Source organism: Marmota flaviventris, chromosome 1 (genome assembly GCF_047511675.1).
Source record: "Marmota flaviventris isolate mMarFla1 chromosome 1, mMarFla1.hap1, whole genome shotgun sequence".
NCBI classification, from domain to species: Eukaryota; Metazoa; Chordata; class Mammalia; order Rodentia; family Sciuridae; genus Marmota; species Marmota flaviventris.
In genome coordinates this window covers 44,727,475-44,736,802 of record NC_092498.1, presented here as the reverse complement: position 1 = coordinate 44,736,802, position 9,328 = coordinate 44,727,475, and positions in this window count along the sequence as shown.

Here is a 9,328-nt window from a genome sequence, read left to right as displayed (position 1 = left end):
GGATCAACTTTACAGGGAGATAGAGGTTATAAAAAACAAACAAACAGAAATCCTAGAAATGCAGGAAGCAATAAAACAACTTAAAAACTCAATGGAGAATACTACCAGCAGAGTAGAACACTTAGAAGATAGAACATCAGACAATGAAGACAAAGTATTTCAACTGGAAAAGAACATAGACAGCTCAGCAAGACTGTTAAGAAACCATGAGCAGAACATCCAAGAAATATGGGATAACATTAAGAGACCAAACTTAAGAGTCATTGGGATACAGGAAGGTACAGAGCTCCAAAACAAAGGAATGAGCAGTCTATTCAATGAAATAATATGAGAAAACTTCCCAGACTTGAAGAATGAGACAGAATCCCAAATCCTAGAAGCCTACAGGACGCCGAAGGTGCAAAATCATAAGAGATCCACACCTAGACACATTATAATGAAGATGCCCAACATACAGAATAAGGAGAGAATTTTAAAAGCTACAAGAGAAAGGAAGCAGATCACATTTAGGGATAAGCCAATCAGGATAACAGCTGATCTTTCAACACAGACTCTGAAAGCTAGAAGATCCTGGAATAACATATTTCAAACACTGAAAGAAAATGGGTTCCAACCAAGAATTGTGTATCCAGCAAAATTAAGCTTCAGGATGGAAGATGAAATTAAAACCTTCCACGATAAACAAAATTTTAAAGAATTCGCAGCTAGAAAACCATCTCTTCAAAACATCCTCACCAAAACATTACAGGAAGAGGAAATGGAAAATAACAATGAAAACCAACAGTGGGAGGTAGGACAGTAAAGGGGGGGAAAATAATCAAAGAGGAAAACAAACCATGTTTAGTAACAGAAATAAACAAATATGGCTGGAAGAACAACCCATATCTCAATAATAACCCTAAATGTTAATGGCTTAAACTCACCAATTAAGAGACACAGGCTAGTAGAATGGATCACAAAACAAGACCCAACAATATGCTGCCTACAGGAGACGCATTTGATAGGAAAAGACATACATAGGCTGAAGGTGAAAGGTTGGGGAAAATCATATCACTCATATGGACTTCGGAAACAAGCAGGAGTGTCCATACTCATATCAAATAAAATAGATTTCAAGCCAAAGTTAATCAAAAGGGATAAAGAGGGACACTACATACTGCTTAAGGGAACCATACACCAACAAGACATAACAATCATAAATATTTATGCCCCAAACAATGGTGCAGCTATGTTCATCAAACAAACTCTTCTCAAGTTCAAGAGTCTAATAGACCACCATATAATAATCATGGGAGACTTCAACACACCTCTCTCGCCACTGGACAGATCTTCCAAACAAAAGTTGAATAAGGAAACTATAGAACTCAATAACACAATTAATAACCTAGACTTAATTGACATATATAGAATATACCACCCAACATCAAGCAGTTACACTTTTTTCTCAGCAGCCCATGGATCCTTCTCAAAAATAGATCATATATTATGTCACAGGGAAACTCTTAGACAATATAAAGGAGTAGAGATAATACCATGCATCTTATCTGATCATAATGGAATGAAACTGAAAATCAACGATAAAAGAAGGAAGGAAAAAGCATACATCACTTGGAGAATGAACAATAGGTTACTGAATGATCAATGGGTTATAGAAGATATCAAGGAGGAAATTAAAAAATTCTTAGAAATAAATGAAAACACAGACACAACATATCAGAATCTATGGGACACATTGAAAGCAGTTCTAAGAGGAAAATTCATTGCCTGGAGTTCATTCCTTAAAAAAAGAAAAAACCAACAAATAAATGATCTCACACTTCATCTCAAAATCCTTGAAAAAGAAGAGCAAAACAACAGCAAAAGAAGTAGAAGGCAAGAAATAATTAAAATCAGAGCTGAAATTAAAGAAATCAAAACAAAAGAAACAATTGAAAAAATTGACAAAACTAAAAGTTGGTTCTTTGAAAAAATAAACAAAATCGACAGACCCTTAGCGATGCTAGCGAAGAGAAGAAGAGAGAGAACTCAAATTACTAGCATACGGGATGAAAAAGGCAATATCACAACAGACACTTCAGAAATACAGAAGATAATCAAAAACCATTTTGAATCCTTATACTCCAATAAATTAGAAGATAGTGAAGGCATAGATAAATTTCTTAAGTCATATGATCTGCCCAGATTGAGTCAGGAGGATATAGACAACCTAAACAGACCAATATCAATTGAGGAAATAGAAGAAACCATCAAAAGACTACCAACTAAGAAAAGCCCAGGACCGGATGGGTATACAGCAGAGTTTTACAAAACCTTTAAAGAAGAACTAATACCAATACTTTTCAAGCTACTTCAGGAAATAGAAAAAGAGGGAGAACATCCAAATTCATTCTATGAGGCCAACATCACCCTGACACCTAAACCAGACAAAGACACTTCAAAGAAAGAAAACTACAGACCAATATCTCTAGTGAACCTAGATGCAAAAATCCTCAATAAAATTCTGGCGAATCGGATACAAAAACATATCAAAAAAATTGTGCACCATGATCAAGTAGGATTCATCCCTGGGATGCAAGGCTGGTTCAATATACGGAAATCAATAAATGTTATTCACCACATCAATAGACTTAAAAATAAGAACCATATGATCATCTCGATAGATGCGGAAAAAGCATTCGACAAAGTACAGCATCCCTTTATGTTCAAACCTCTAGAAAAACTAGGGATAACAGGAACATACCTCAATATTGTAAAAGCAATCTATGCTAAGCCTCAGGCTAGCATCATTCTGAATGGAGAAAAACTGAAGGCATTCCCTCTAAAATCTGGAACAAGCCAGGGATGCCCTCTCTTTCCACTTCTATTCAACATAGTTCTCGAAACACTGGCCAGAGCAATTAGACAGACGAAAGAAATTAAAGGCATAAAAATAGGAAAAGAAGAACTTAAATTATCACTATTTGCAGATGATATGATTCTATACCTAGCAGACCCAAAAGGCTCTACAAAGAAACTATTAGAGCTAATAAATGAATTCAGCAAAGTGGCAGGATATAAAATCAACACGCATAAATCAAAGGCATTCCTGTATATCAGCGACAAATCCTCTGAAATGGAAATGAGGACAACCACTCCATTCACAATATCTTCAAAAAAAAAAAATACTTGGGAATCAACCTAACAAAAGATGTGAAAGACTTATACAGTGAAAACTACAGAACCCTAAAGAGAGAAATAGAAGAAGATCTTAGAAGATGGAAAAATATACCCTGTTCATGGATAGGCAGAACTAACATCATCAAAATGGCGATATTACCAAAAGTTCTCTATAGGTTTAATGCAATGCCAATCAAAGTCCCAACGGCATTTCTTGTAGAAATAGAGAAAGCAATCATGAAATTCATATGGAAAAATAAAAGACCCAGAATAGCAAAAACAATGCTAAGCAGGAAGTGTGAATCAGGCGGTATAGCGATACCAGACTTCAAACTATAATACAGAGCAATAGTAACAAAAACAGCATGGTACTGGTACCAAAACAGGCGGGTGGACCAATGGTACAGAATAGAGGACACAGAAACCAATCCACAAAACTACAACTATCTTATATTTGATAAAGGGGCTAAAAGCATGCAACTGAGGAAGGATAGCATCTTCAACAAATGGTGCTGGGAAAACTGGAAATCCATATGCAACAAAATGAAACTGAATCCCTTTCTCTCGCCATGCACAAAAGTGAATTCAAAATGGATCAAGGAGCTTGATATCAAATCAGAGACACGCCGTCTGATAGAAGAAAAAGTTGGCTACGATCTACATTCGGTGGGGTCGGGCTCCAAATTCCTCAATAGGACACCCATAGAACAAAAGTTAATAACTAGAATCAACAAATGGGACTTACTCAAACTAAAAAGTTTTTTCTCAGCAAAAGAAACAATAAGAGAGGTAAATAGGGACCCTACACCCTGGGAACAAATCTTTACTCCTCACACTTCAGATGGAGCCCTAATATCCAGAGTATACAAAGAACTCAAAAAATTAGACAATAAGAGAACAAACAACCCAATCAACAAATGGGCCAAGGACCTGAACAGACACTTCTCAGAGGAGGACATACAGTCAATCAACAAGTACATGAAAAAATGCTCACCATCTCTAGCTGTCAGAGAAATGCAAATCAAAACCACCCTAAGATACCATCTGACTCCAGTAAGATTGGCAGCCATTAGGAAGTCAAACAACAACAAGTGCTGGCGAGGATGTGGGGAAAAGGGTACACTTGTACATTGCTGGTGGGACTGCAAATTGGTGCAGCCAATTTGGAAAGCAGTATGGAGATTTCTTGGAAAGCTGGGAATGGAGCCACCATTTGACCCAGCTATTCCCCTTCTTGGTCTATTCCCTAAAGACCTAAAAAGAGCATGCTACAGGGACACTGCTACATTGATGTTCATAGCAGCACAATTCACAATAGCAAGACTGTGGATCCAACCTAGATGCCCTTCAATAGACGAATGGATAAAAAAAATGTGGCATTTATACACAATGGAGTATTACTCTGCATTAAAAAATGACAAAATCATAGAATTTTCAGGGAAATGGATGGCATTAGAGCAGATTATGCTAAGTGAAGCTAGCCAATCCCTAAAAAACAAATGCCAAATGTCTTCTTTGATATAAGGAGAGTAACTAAAAACAGAGTAGGGACGAAGAGCATGAGAAGAAGATTAACATGTAACAGGGATGAGAGGTGGGAGGGAAAGGGAGAGAGAAGGGAAATTGCTTGGAAATGGAAGGAGACCCTCAGGGTTATACAGTGGAGGGGGTAGAGAGAGAGGAGGGGAGGGGAGGGGAGAGGTGGGGAGGGGGGATGGTGGAGGATGGGAAAGGCAGCGGAGCACAACAGACACTAGTATGGCAATATGTAAATCAATGGATGTGTAACTGATGTGATTCTGCAATCTGTGTATGGGGTGAAGGTGGGAGTTCATAACCCACTTGAATCAAAGTGTGGAATATGATATGTCAAGAAATTTGTAATGTTTTGAACAACCAACAATAAAAAATTTTAAAAAAAAATTCTTCAATCAATCTAAAAGGAGAGTGGATTTGCAGGTGTGGGTGGATGTGAGGAGAACTTACAGAAACTGGGGAAGTGGACTAGGATTTTATTACTTATATTAGAAACAAAAATACTTAGAAATAGCCAGGTACAGGGGCACGTATCTGTAATTCCAGCTACTTCAAAGGCTGAGGTGGGAGGATTTGTAAGTTTGAGGCCAATCTGCACAACTCAGAGAGACTCTGCCTCTAAATAAAAAATAAAAACGGCTGGGAATGTAGGTTAGAGACAAGAGTGTCCCTGGGTTCAATCCCCAGTACTATTGCCACCACAAGAAAAACAAACTAGAGGGGGCTGGGGTTGTGGCTTAGTGGTAGAGTGCTAGCCTAGCACGCATGAGGCACTGGGTTTGATCCTCAGCACCATATAAATGTAAAATAAAGATATTGTGTCCACTTAAACCTAAAAAAAATAAATATTAAAAAAACTAGAAATAAATAATAATGGCAGTGCAGGACTATAAGAAAAAGGCTATAAAGATTTAGTAAAGAAAATTAGAGACTTTGAATGGAAAGAAAACCATTAAAAATCTAGTATAAAATATCAATGTTTCACTAAAATTAATCTAACCTATAAAGCTACAATTTCAGTAAAAGATCAACTTACTGAAAGCAGGAAGTGTCTTCAAGTAAATCTTTAGGATCACATATATAATGAACCACCTATAAAAGCATCAGAAATTCACATTCTGAATAATTTCCTGTAGATAATGAAAAGGATCACAAAAGCCTACTGGTATCCAAGAGCTGGGTGTCTTAAAATACATAAATATTAACATGTTGCTAAGAATTTTCTTCCTCTATACTCTGTCCCTACTCCCATTACTAATGAATAACTGGAGCTTGAATTCTCTGATAACTGATGTAACCTTCTTTATCAGCTTTACACATTTTCCCCAATTTATTGCTTGTTCGCCCATATATTGCAATTACCAAAAGCCAGGATCACACACACCTCTCAATCTCCATCCCCCTTCCCTCTCAGCTACTTTTGCAAATTGTCCAAGAATCCCCAGGACTCTCTAAATCAAATGTGTCTGTGGGTAGTGTTGCTTCTGCTTTCACTAGGTTCCTTCATTCATTGCATAGGAGTCCCATGGAGTGGCAGGACTCTAGCTCAAAGATCAGGTTGGACAGCCCTGCTAATCTAGACCTCAAAACAACCCAAAGTTCACACTTTTGCCCCAGGTATAGATAGGTCCTATAGTTCTCACTCACATGGGCAGCCATTGTTCTCAGAGTGACAATATTTCCTGGTGATGGATGTAGGGGTTCGGTTCTTCAGTCTCACCTACCTACATGCTTGGTCAGAAGCTCTCCTTTCCCAGGAACCTCCATGCTTATTTGATGAGCCCAAATCCCTCAGAAGATTCTCTAAAAGGAATCCTCCTTTGAGGCCCTTGGGTCCTTTTATGCCAGCAGATATTTGTTAGGGCCACGCTCCTAAAAACAGCTTTCTCTAATTTCAACTCTTGGAAAGAAGAGGGTGGTGTCTCACACGCATTTGCAAACTGAAAAGCCACAGGAATTTTTAAAAGATTGTACTCTATCCTCTCCCTAGGGTAAGAAAGGTCTAGAAGTGCACTCGTATTAGAATAACTAAGTCTGGGTACACACATGTCTGCTCTCAGAAAGAAATTCTGCTCCAAAATGATTTGTGTCTTCATTTCTATGCTTAGTAGGTATCATACCAGATCCATTAGCTTAGGAAGCTGATCTGAGCCTCTCCTTTCAGTAAAATGTAGAAGGTCAGAGCAGGCTAATCCTACCATGACAACCAGAAAAAAAAATGAATTTGAAAAACGTAAAGGCACTCGAGAGTTATAGAAGCAATAAGAACAAGAAAACTTAAAATTCCAGGGAAGGGAGAGTCTTCCTATATGGACTCTTTCCTCACCATTTTCTCCCGTGGTTACCAATTTAGCCTGAGACTTGGGCCAAGAAAAGCGTGATCATGGAAGGTGAGTTTGATGTTTATTTCCATCATCCTAAGGAACAAGAGGTGACTTGAAGCCATTGATACAAAAAGTGATACAAACACACATACCCCACAGTTTAGCCTCAGGAAACAACTACAGAGAGGGGTAATGCTAATTTGGGGACAATGATGTGTATGCATGCTTCATACTCCACATGCTCACATCAGGCTTCTTGACATCAAGTCTGTGCTTCAGTAAGGGGATTCCAGTCCAGCTGGAATACTGTGGCATTGCTGGTGTACATCTGAAACATGTAGCATATGAATTGGGGTGACTAGCCCCTACTTCACCGTTACCTTTCAATAAACTATCTAATATGAGTCCTGTCCAACAGGAAGGTCTTGATAGTTTATGTCTGAAACACAACACTCACAGCATTTTGAAAGACAGAGAGAAGAAGGAGTTGTGGGTGAAAATGTGAGCAAATGGGGCCATTTGGTGAGTGAGCAGGTGAGACATGCTGGGATGTGATCTGCCCGTCCTCAGTATGCCTGCTTCTGGGTGCAACTTCTTTCTCATCTTGAGCTTCACAGCCTTCCAGGTGTGAGTTTTATATTTAAATACACTATATTTAGGTATAAATGGCACTTAAAAAACTCAAACTAACCATCCCTTCAGGGATGAGAGAAGGATAAGCAATGTTTTAACACTAGAGGAAAAACTTGAGTTGTGAGAGCAGAGATCCACCGTTTTCATATCATGATGGAATTTCAAGGGTTGTGTTGGTCAGACTTTTACATTAGTACCTACTATCTAGGTTAACTGGGGCTCTCTTGAACCACTCCAAAATTATGTACTACCCTTCCAGGAATCACAGTCATGAATATAATCTATCCATCTCAGAAAGCCCTATGGCACTCACCAGCAATTAGATACTGGCAGATTCTTGTGTTGGTTTTTTTAATTAAATTCCAGTTGAAAATCTGAATGTCTTCATTTGGGGTTGAAACTATGAAAATCTAAAATGCTCTACTGGGCTCTATGGTTGACCAGAGATCTTTTGTTTCCTGGCCTTTTTGTTTTGCAAGATGAAACTAGTAAACCAGTTCTGGGTGAGATCTCTTCTGCGGACAGCACTTAGACATCAGTAGAACTCCTTGGGGTCAGCTGAGAATATATATAAGCAGGCATTCACATAGATAACCAGAGCTGTTAGTCACAACAACCACAATTGCAACTACAACTACTACAACTACCACTGGTTCCCACTCACACTTTTCAACCCATCTCAAGACCTGCCCTGTACCACCTGCTCCATTCCCAGACCCTGCCCTTAGGGCCACTCTGGGTTGGGGGAAAGTTGGGACTTAGACTAATCGAATCAGACTTTCTAAAGATGGGCCAGATGTTGGAGCTTTTCTAAAGCTCCCTAGATGATTAGAATGTATACTGAATGTTGAGAATCATTGCTATCCATGATTCCAGCGACTCCTCTTAGCCATACTTGACTTCGATAAAGTCAAGTAGCTAGTGAATAACAATAGATTGGTTATAGAATCCAGTTCCCAGGGTTCATTTCAATCTTTTCCCCAACCACATAGCAGTTAACTCTCAATTAATTCTAAATCATCAATTAAAGATGAGAGAGCAGAGAATCCTATGTTCATGATGTGTTGTGGAAAAGGGGCCAAGCTGGGAGGCAGAGGCCAAATTTTAAAAGAAAAACACTCCAGAATGCCCACAATTTCCATTTCTGAAGGCAGTATCATTATTCTTTTAGTTATCTAGCTCCCCAAACTTCAGGATTATCATTGAATCCTACCCTTCATATAATACTTATGCCTAAGCATTTCCATTTATTCTTTCTTCCAAATACTTCTTCCCATCCCCCTTTTCTTCATTGGCACCACCTACCTCATTTCTAAGTTATTGTAAGTAACACACACTATGGCTTGCTAGCACTCGATTGTCCTCTCTTCCCCATAAATCAGTCTAAAATAGTTTCCACCATTTCAAGTCTTCCAAAATCTTCACTAGTTCCCATTGCCTGAAAGGTGCAAAGCCCTTACCCCTCCACAATGAAGCCCAAACTTGCCTTTCTAACTTCATTCCCCTCTAGTCCACACGCGTTGCTGCCCACATATACCAAGCACATTGTTAGTACACGCCAGGCATTTTGCTGTGGAAGGAGCTTTAAAATCAAATACTCAGTTCAGAATGGAGTTCAGACCCCATTCTGTGTGTCATGTACTGGGTAAGGTTGGAGAGTTACTTAACCTCTCTGAGCC